Source organism: Cyprinus carpio, chromosome B1, assembly GCF_018340385.1.
Source record: "Cyprinus carpio isolate SPL01 chromosome B1, ASM1834038v1, whole genome shotgun sequence".
In the NCBI taxonomy this organism is placed as follows: Eukaryota; Metazoa; Chordata; class Actinopteri; order Cypriniformes; family Cyprinidae; genus Cyprinus; species Cyprinus carpio.
Window position 1 is genome coordinate 23,891,012 of NC_056597.1, and position 10,587 is coordinate 23,901,598.

Here is a 10,587-nt window from a genome sequence, read left to right on the forward strand (position 1 = left end):
TGGTAATAATAAATATTTTAGATGATACAGAATGGGCAAGAGTTTTTTACTTTAGGTAGGATTTTATAATCTTCTAGAAGTTGTTGAATTCGCTATTAAAATTATGGTAAACATACAAACTTGCTAAGTTTTAATAATAATATTTTCGCCCCAGTGGCTCCTCTTGTATTTCATGTTTGTTCGGAAGAAAAAGTCAATCATTGTATTTTGGACGGTGTGATTATTGTTAAAGTGGTTCCGGGGTTGACTTTTTCCAATTTGTCTTAAAAAATCTGAGCCACTATTCTAAATTATATTTTGTTATGTGACCAAAGAGTAAGTGTTGTATAATATATAAATATATATATATATATATATATATATATATTATATATATATACGAACACTTACCCTTCCTAACACTTGCACACTATATTCTATTTCGATTCTAACTACTTGTTTTCTTTTTATTTATTCTAAAAAAAAGACCCTCTAAGCCCTAGCATTCTGTATGTCTTTTTCTAGGTCTATTGACTGGTTTCTCTTCTATTTAGTATATTGAAAACCCGTGCTTTCGTCGTGCACCTTACATTCATGGCTCTGTTGTGATTGGTTTCGGTTGCTTCTACAGGTCACTTTGGTGTAAAATCTCTGCCTAACTGAAAATGCAAATTATAAAAACATTTAAATATCACCTAATAATATAAACAAGCTTATATAAGCAAATAGCTGCCTCCATTAAAAACAACTTTATTTCTTAAATACAGTAGTCAGCATTTGAAGTGGATCAAAACAGTTAATCAAATGTTGAACTAAGAGTATTTTGGTTTTTCTTTTTAAACCAACTTGGATGAAAGGGGTTGATCCACTGCCAAACGTTGACTAGAAAGTTTTAAATTCTTGAAATTAAAAAAAAAAAAAAAGTGCGCCTCACTGAGACTCACTCATAATCGATCAATAATAAATAATCAATTTCCAAAGCTGATTGGCCACCAGCTCATTGAGCACAGGTGCACGCTTCAGTGAACTCAGTTAAGCCAAGTATAAAACACAAGAGACTTAGCTGAAGAAACCCAACAACTGTTGCTGTTGTTGGTTTTTTTTGCCAGGTGGCTTAGCATCAGGTAAGTTTAAAGTGGTTTAATGGTAGCTTGTCAATTTTTGATTAGCCCTTATAAATCATACTTTACATTTGTTAGTTAATTCTGTGACTTTTTACATAGTTAACATTTGAATTTTTTTTAATTTTTTTTAACTTAAATCCTACAAAAAAAAAAAAACAAAAAAACACTATTTGTGGACTCCGGGTTTCGTCCCGAGTTTCGAACCCCAACCTCAGTCTTTAAAGTAGTCCATGTTATTTCACTTGCACATAACTTCTGCTGTTTTGGCCCATTTTGGTTACAGACGTTTGTTTTCCCTGCCAGTGTTGCAAATGCCATCGATCACCCCCCCTGCGACTTGTTCGTGTTTGTTTACATAAGTTCGTTACAATGTCTTCCATTCTTTGTTTTTCAAAGTGTACATATTTTTCATTTTCAGAATGGGTCATTCCGTCAGAATGTAGCTGGAACTATATTTGTATAATAGTCTGCGAAGAGCAACGTCCTCCTCCGGTCGAGTTCGACTGCGCGCGGGGCCTGCCAGTCCACAGTTGGCGCGTCGCAGAGTCCTCCTGGCAAGGGACAACTACTCGCGCGCATCGGCTCCGGGGCCGCGGGTGTACCTGCGGCGCGTCTCATCGAGTATTGTGCGCGGAGGTGCTGGAGCTGGCGGGCAACGCTTGTCGCGACAACAAGCAGCCGTCCCCCATCACGTTTCTGCGCATCGCTCCGCGGCACATCCAGTAGCGGTGCGCAACGGACGAGGAGCCTGAACGCGCGTGGGCGGCGTCACGATTCGCGGAGGGCGGCCGCTGCCTCCCAATTCAGGGAAGCAGCTTCATGCTCCAAGAAAACCAAAGCCCCGCGGGACACGCCAACTCCAGCAAAGACGCGCCTCCTCAGTCCCAGGACTTCTGAAGCGCACCGGACTGTTCAAGCTTGCTTGACTGATGGGTTTTTTAACTTTAAGAAATCTGTGTTTATTCTCTAAAGTCTTGTGCCCCTGGTTTTGGGTTTGCTTTGAGCTTTGCATCAGAAGTTCCAACCTGCTGGGAAAGACAGGACTCCATCACAGAATCTGTCAAGGAGTTATAATGGGGGACTTTGTATTTTGTTTTTAATGGAGACTGTAACTAGCCCTTTTACTTTTTTATATATATATATAACGTGAATTGCCGCAATTGTTTGTAATGGAAGCTTCTTCTAAGCCAGGGCACGCGGTTTTGTGAATGTGCCACATTAAGGTCTAAACTGGCCTCATCTTGGTCTCGTCTGTGGTTTTAGGTGCTTTAGGATGTGGCCTTCAAAGATGAAACTTGCAGCAGGTGACTTGGGGTTCGAATTCGTGAAGCTTTCAAAAGATTGTGGTACTGCCAACAGTACCAAGAACTTTATTTTCGATATCTTAAAGTAGGCAAAAGGCAAATAAGAATAGCCTAGTGCTCAAAGCTAGATTTTGTTTTGTTTGTAGGCTCATGTTGATTTTGGAACATTTTAACGCATGTACCTAATGAGGGTTTTTCCTTTTTTTTTTTTAGAGTTCTATAGGGCCCTTATGAAGTCTAAACTGGTCTCATCCGAACCATATAGTAATGTTAAAACGAAGGAAAGCACTCAGAAAAAATATATCTTCAGAAATTGTATACAACAATAGACTTCAAAAGGTACACGAGTCGGAGAAAGAAAGGGTATTTTGTATCTTAAAAGTAGTATAAGCACTAAAAGCAAATATGGCAGCGTATCTAGCCTCAAAAGTAGATTCATAATCTGTTTAATTGTTACTTAGTTTTGGAGAGAAGGAAAATTGTACAAACATAAGTTGGTGCTTCTTATCAAGTCCAGTTTTTTTTTTTCTTCCCAAATGTGATGTGAACACTTTGTTGGAATCATTTCATAGCTATATATGCGTATAAAATATTTAATTTTAAATGCTTTTTGAAGATTATATTTACCTTTCTCAAAAATACAAAAATGGCAAAAAAAACCCAGACCAATAAAATAATGAAACATCCACGTTGTCTTTTGTTTCTGATATTCATATCTTGTGCTCACCCAGTCATTTCCTAACCAGTGGGCCGAGGCTCAAAATGATAGCAACGAGACAAAACTATAGTATTAAAAACTTTCCCGTCCAGATATTTTCTGTTTCTAATATATTCCCCTCATCTAGCTCTTTTTCTCTGAAAGAAGCAAGGTCTTAGAAAAGACAAATGGAACAAACAGATCATTTTTAAAAGGTATTTTTTACACCTGGAAAATAAAATGAAAAACATTGAAATGCCATGAACATCTGTATAAAGAGCTGGAAATATTTTATTTATCAGGCAAAACTGTGAAATACAAATTCCCAAACATTTAACTCTGGAACTTTGCTTATTTTTCCTGAAGTAGATGCTTTACAGTGTGAAGCGTCCCTCATGGTCTCTCTCTGGAGGCTTACCCGTCTCAGTCTGACCACAGCGTCACATGTTCTAGCGTCATGTTCCAGTTTCCGGCTTTAGCACAGACCTGAGAAACCAAAGAAACCAAGCAGCGTGAGACAGAGAGCGGCTCCTGCAAGCTTCACTGCGCATGTGTCTGCGAACGCGTCCTCACCTGCTGGTGAAAGAAAGGCGATGAGCGGGAACTGAGGGTCGTGCTGTTGTCCAGTGAAGACGTTCTGGAGGAACAGGTTACGGCAATCACAGCTGTGCTGCAGGTCAATCAATCAATTAATCCATCAACTCAATAATTCCATCAATCGCCCAGTAAGCACCATACTGCTGTATTATTAGACAACGCAGCTTTGTCCTCCATATCCATCATCATGAAGAAACTGATTCAAACAGCCATTTTGACATTTTGTTTTTATTTTAAATATCGTTAGGGTTTTTATAAAGTTTTAGTTATTTTAGGTACTCCAGAAAGAAAATGAGAAATTGTCTGAGTTTGCAAATAGCTGAAATAAATGATTTTTTTTTTCGCAGTTTCATTATTTATGTGGGTCCCATTATTATAGACAATAAGTATATAGATATATCATAACCCGATTTATATTTTTTCAAGTAACTGAAAAGTTTTAGTTTTAGTCTATGGAAGCCTTTTCAGCCCACAACACACACACACCCACACACACACACACACATCACACAACCAAAAATAACTTTCTAAAATTAACGATTTAGGGATTCACAATTCAGACTTTGTTAAATTTTAAGAGAAAGTCAGAATTTTTGGAGAATTTTGTGAGATTATAAACTAATAAGTTATAAAAATATAAGTTAGGGTATAAGGGAAATTATTTTCATCTGAATTGTCAATTAAAAAGTTGGCAATAACCTTGTTGTGTTATTATTTTGATTATTTCATTCCCATGTCAAAAAAAAGGCATTCCATAGGTAGATGATTATACATGATTTATTTAATAGTGAAAATGATATTTTTCTGATTTAGTTGGGTGTTAACAATAATAAACCCTGATTTATAAATATTTGTGACCCTGGAGCAAAACATCATAAGGCGTCAATTTTCAAAAATTGATATTTCTGCATCATTGAAAGCTGAATAAATGATATGTCCATTGATGTCTGGTTTATGAAGAGACGCACTCGCTATCGTTTTGAGGAGGACAATATTTGAAAATCTGGAATCTGAGGGAGCAAAAAAATCTAAATATTGAGGAAAATCATCTTTAAAGTTGTCTCAAAGACAAGTCGTTAGACCAGGCATAATTACTAATCAAAAATTTAAGTTTGATATATTTACGGTAGGATATTTACAAATCTTCATGAAACATGATCTTACTTAATATCCTAATGTATTTTGTCATAAAGAGAATAGGTATAATTGTGACTATACAATGCTATTGTTGTCTATTGCTACAAATACACCTGGCTACGATGATGCTTCTGTGATGCAGGGACACAGATGTGTATAGACTTTGTTTCTGTCACTGCGAGTCTTCAGCGGATACCACAGGACAGATGAATCTCTCCTGATATTGAGTCGTGCCAGTGCTTTTGGGTAATCTCTGCTGACAATTACCGTTGAAGATAGGGCCACGTTCTCCCTCTTTGGAGGCGTCAGGTCCAGGTAATACATCTGCTTGGTGTGTGTTTGTGCTGCGACTCGGCGCCGTGTCCATTTGATTCGGTCAGTCTGGGCTTCTTACTCACGATCTCCTCACACGCCTCGCTCCCTACAAACACACACAGAATAACACACACACACACACACACACACACCCCCGTCCTGATCAGGATGTGTCGCTGTGACTGTACCGTTCTGACTGACAGTCCATCCTGACGAGGACGTCCGGCTGCTGCTGACTCCTGACAAACAGAGAACACACACACTATCTGCTGAGGAACTAGATGCGCAGTCGAAAAGTCTGTCAGCTATTTTCAGTATTTAGTCTTAGACCTGTTTAAATGTCCGTGCTAGAGTTTTATTATCTTTAGTCAACCTCATCTTATTTTGTTTTAGTCAGTTTTAGTTTTAGTCGGTACAACGCTAACAGGGGCTTAAGACTAGTCCTAGACGGAAAATCAATGTTAGAGCGCGTCTAAACACGGTGAAAACATATCTTAAAATACATCCCCCCCCCCCCCCCCCCCCCCAGTGTGCCACTGTTTGGTCTTTAAATGCACACAAGTTTGTAAAAACTACTTAAACGTCTTACTTTAATAAAGGCCTAGTCCTGGCCTTATCTAAGCCCCTATCATGAATGAAACAGAAACCACTCCTAAAACTCTCTGCATTTCAGTCCAGTTTTAATCAAAGAAAACTTGACATTTTAGCAATAAGACGTTTAGAGAATTTTAGTGCCAGGTTTTATTTCATCTGAAATCTTTTGTGTCATGCTGTGTAATGGTTAAATTAAAACTGCTAAAAAACTTTTTGCTAACAATAATCGTAATGATTGTTGTCTTTTTGAGAAATGTACTTTTGTATTGCAGGTAATGCACTTTCAGCAGTAAACACAATATCAACAGGTCAGAGTGTGTACTCACACAATGGTTTATTTACCTCATCTATTTTATATATAATAATATCAAAAGACTGTGCATCATTTACTGAAACTGGTAGAAAACAAATAAAATATCAGTGTAATGCTAGTGCAATAGTGGTTTCTCTATAGTAAAACAACAGCGTGTGGACTGAGTGGTTTATACCGAACACAGCTCGGAGATCTCGTGAGGCTTCAGCGGCGGTCCGTCACTGTTCAGATCATGGTTAGCCAGATGCAAAAAATAAGCAAAAGCACCCCTGAGCAGAAAATGCATCATCGTAACAGAGAAGCTCTGATTTGGACTATTGATATCTGGCACTGCCTCTCCATTTATACATAATGGTTTTAATTAAAGAAATGACCTTAGTGCTCACTGACCCTGCGCAGCAGGTCAAAGGTCACTGACCCTTGAGATGGTCGGCAGTATCTATGGATCACGGCACGTTTTACAAGCGGCGCGAGAGGGAGAGCAGTCCAGCGGCTCACTGACCGTCTCCGTGGGTTCGGCGGGCCGTCCTCCTACCACCTCACTGTCCTCAGACACGAGCGGCTTCTTCCCCCGCGGCTCCTCCACGCTCGCCTGCTGCCGGCGCACCACGCTTCGGTCACCACACAACTCCCCATCCTCATTTGTTCTTCATTTCAGTAATCTGTTTATTAAAATTCTTCAGTTTTCGACGGATTTTTTGGCGGTCGTTCATTCTATGTTGTTTTTTTTACACACCAATTTAACTTTATGTTGTTTGAGTTATTGTAGATCTTTTAAACTCAAACTCAACACAACCCGTGCAGGAAACCTTGGCCTCCAGCTGCAGTTGTTCCTAGATTGCTTGTATTTCACTGGCCAATATGTTATTTTATTTCACGTCCTGCACAACCCGGTTCGCATTCGTTTCTTTTTTCTAGGCTCAAAGCCACAACAACCTGATCTTATCAACGAAAATGTGTTTTTGTTTATGTAATATGGCACACCATGTCGTACCAGACGGAAATTAAAAACCTATTAAAAACCACGGTTAATTGCTTATCCTTGCCTAGTGCTCCACGGCAAGAAACAAGAAAACAGCACAGCGAGAATGACACCTCCAGATTCTATTTATAAAACAAAAATAGATAAAAATTGCTCGAGAACTTTTAGTTTTTTGACCATTTGTGAGCAGAACCTGCTTTCCACAACCTTAATGTATAACCTGATGATCTTGAAATAATGATAAAGCTTTATTTTCTGATTTGATGTTATTTTAGTTGTAAGTAAGCAAAGTTCTTATTTTGGTTTGAGTGTTAGGTTACGAAGATAGATCTGGTGTTCGAGCAGGAGCACCCGGCGTCTGCTTGCTACTGCCGGAAAATGCAGAGACGAAGGTCCAACCGGTCGAGCGTCATCCCTGCAGCGGACGGACCAGCCGCGGTCGGGTACGAAACACCTGCAGACGCCACGCGACCCTTCTGCCCACACGGTTCTGACAGCGGCCTCCCCTCGCACAGCCGCTACACGGGCCGCACATACCGAAACAACCTGAGCAGTGCACATGACAGATCCACAGCATCACCAGCCAGATCACAGTTCAAACACTGACAGACACGTGACAGAGTCAACAGATCACGTGACAGATTAACATGATCACTGTGACCAATCAACAGATCACATGGACAGCTCAACAGATCACACATGAAGACAGGGATCAGCGGACAGCTAAACAGATTCACTGAAAGATCACAATCACGTGACAGATCATACAGCCCCACGTGTACGAAATCAACAATCACATCACAGACACTGACAGATCACACAATCAATGGATCACAATCACAAGTGATCAATACAACAGCATCTATGACAGATCAAAACGTATCTACATGACAGATCAACGTGACAGATCACCAGATCACATGAACAGACACGATCACGTGACAGATCAACAGATCACTATGACAGATCACATCAGATTCAGGATCAACAGATCACATGAAAGATCACCACATCACATGACAGATAGGACAATCCACAGACAGACACAGAACACACGTGACAGGATCAACATACACGAGACAGATAAACAAATCACGATGCACTAGATCAACAGATCACGTGACAGATCAAAACCACATGACAGACACGTGACCAGCACGTGACAGATCACAGATCCCGTGACAGATGCAACAGATCACGTGACAGATCAGATCAAATCACGCCATGACAGTCAACAGATCACATGACAGTACACGTTGACAGATGACAACAGATCACGTGACAGATCACACAGACACACGGTGAGACGATCCAACAGACTCATAGGACAGATCACAACAGATCACATTGACAGATCCACATGACAGATCAACAGATCACATGACAGACACATGACAGATCAACAGATCACATGACAGATCACGTGACAGATCAACAGATCACATGACAGATCACGTGACAGATCAACAGATCACATGACAGATCAGGAGCTCATCTCGACTCACCCAGCGCTCAGAGGTGCGCTCAGCCTGTGGTGTCTGTACGCTTGCTGCTCTCCTGTGCCTCTGAGCGTCTGCTGAACACATGCGCAGCTCCATGCGTCTGCGCAGCCGTCGGTGCAGTCGCAGCACACTGAGAAGAGCGGCGCGCCGCTGAGGAAGCAGCCGTGTGGCCAGCGCTCTTTACGGTAGCGGAACTCTTTGGGCCGCGTCCCGTCCAGCTCGTTGAACAGAGAGACGGGGAACCGGCTCGATCACGTGGCTGAGGTCGCGCTCGAACAGCAGCGCAGCTGAGGCCGGAGCTTGCAACCTGATTCTCTGGAACAATCTGTGGGTCGCAACTGAAGTGGGTCCAGCTGAAGCACGCCGAGGCTGCTCTGTCTGCAGCAGGAACTGAAGCAGTCCCCTCGATCACAACAGAATAGAACACATGATAAATCAATATTTAAATCCAGACTCAGAACTCATCTGTTTATCTGTGCATTTACTGATGAGCTCTGTGCTACGTCCCAAACGACTGAACTGCATTTCATGTATAATCATGTTTATTCTGAACTGTTTTAATTCATTTTAAATACATTTTTAAATAATTAAAATTTTTTTACATTCCTTGTATTATTGTTGTTATTTTTTATGGTTATTTTAATTCCTTTTATATGTAAAGCACTTTGAATTACCATGGACCATTTTTTGAAAGTCACGAAAACACTATTGTGGGGTTTTTCTGTTTGCTATTTTTTTTATAACGGAATGCAAAATAAATATATTTGTGGTACTCTCCCATTTAACTGCTCTCGAAGTTTACCCAACTATGACGACTTCAGCAGCTGAGAAACCTGGACATGTGAAAAAGGTCCATTGTGTTTTGAAATGTGCCTATACATCTGTGTCCTGCAGCACAGAAGCAGTCATCAGTACACAGGTATATTTGTAGCAATAGACAACAATACATTGTATGGGTCACAATTATACAGTTTCCTCTTTTTACCTCATACAAAAATCATTAGGATATTAAGTAAAGATCATGTTCCATGAAGATATTTTAACATTTTCCTACCATAAATATATCAAAACTTGATTTTTGATTAGTAATATGCATTGCTAAGAACTTCATTTGAACACTTTAAAGATGATTTTCTCAATATTTAGATTTTTTTGCTCCCTCAGATTCCAGATTTTCAAACATTGTCCTCCTAACAAACCAGACATCAATGGAGAGATTATTTAAACGTTGCGTTGTCTTACCTCCTCCAGGGAGGCGCAGGCTCCGTCCACACGGCGCTTTTATAAAGCACACCGGTGTCTTGTGCATCAGAATCTTCGCAGTGGCGCTGGAACTGGCACAGCATGGGCGCACGCAGCGGGTTGTGACCCATTAAGCGGTCAGCGTGAGAGAGCAGCTGCGGGACGCATGCAGCGCTGCAGTCGTGTGGATGGTAGACGAGATGCACAGGAGACCGGGGCTCTTCAGAACAGAAGCTCAGGGGAGACAGCAGTAGCTCGGCTCGGCTCGCTGCAGACGTCTGGCTGTGATCGGAGCTCGACTCCCCGTCCCTGCAGAGTCTGACACACATCACAACAGTAACTTACTTTCTAAAACACAACATTTTCCGCCCTAAAAACCTCTCGAGACAGCTGTGGATTTTGTAACTCTTTGCATTGTGGCATATCCAAGTCCTAGGTCACTCGTTTACAAATGACATCTTAAAAAGTGGTTTTATATACACAGAAAGCAAGTTAAATGCAAGTTAAGTGTTACTTTAATTTTTTCAGACGTTTGTGGAAATAAAATGTCAAAATAGTCAAATAAAACTGAGTGAGAACATAGAGTGAAATAATGTTGCATCATCATTCAGAGTAACAGATAAAACGTAAAAGATGTAAAAAATGTAAAGATTAAAAATTAACAGAACATACTTATTCTGACCTGTACCTTATTAGAATAAGCGATTGTGCTAAATTTTATAATATTTAAAATAGTGCTGTCAAACAATTAATCGCTATTAATTGCATTTAAAATAAAAGTTTTTGTTTGCATAGTAGTAG

The 10,587-nt window shown here is 40.3% G+C and overlaps 1 pseudogene; it reads right to left on the reverse strand.

Annotated features, from left to right (window-relative positions):
* Positions 1 to 8,543: 8,543 nt before the first annotated feature.
* Positions 8,544 to 10,587, reverse strand: part of LOC122135766 — an 8,702-nt pseudogene continuing 6,658 nt past the window's right edge.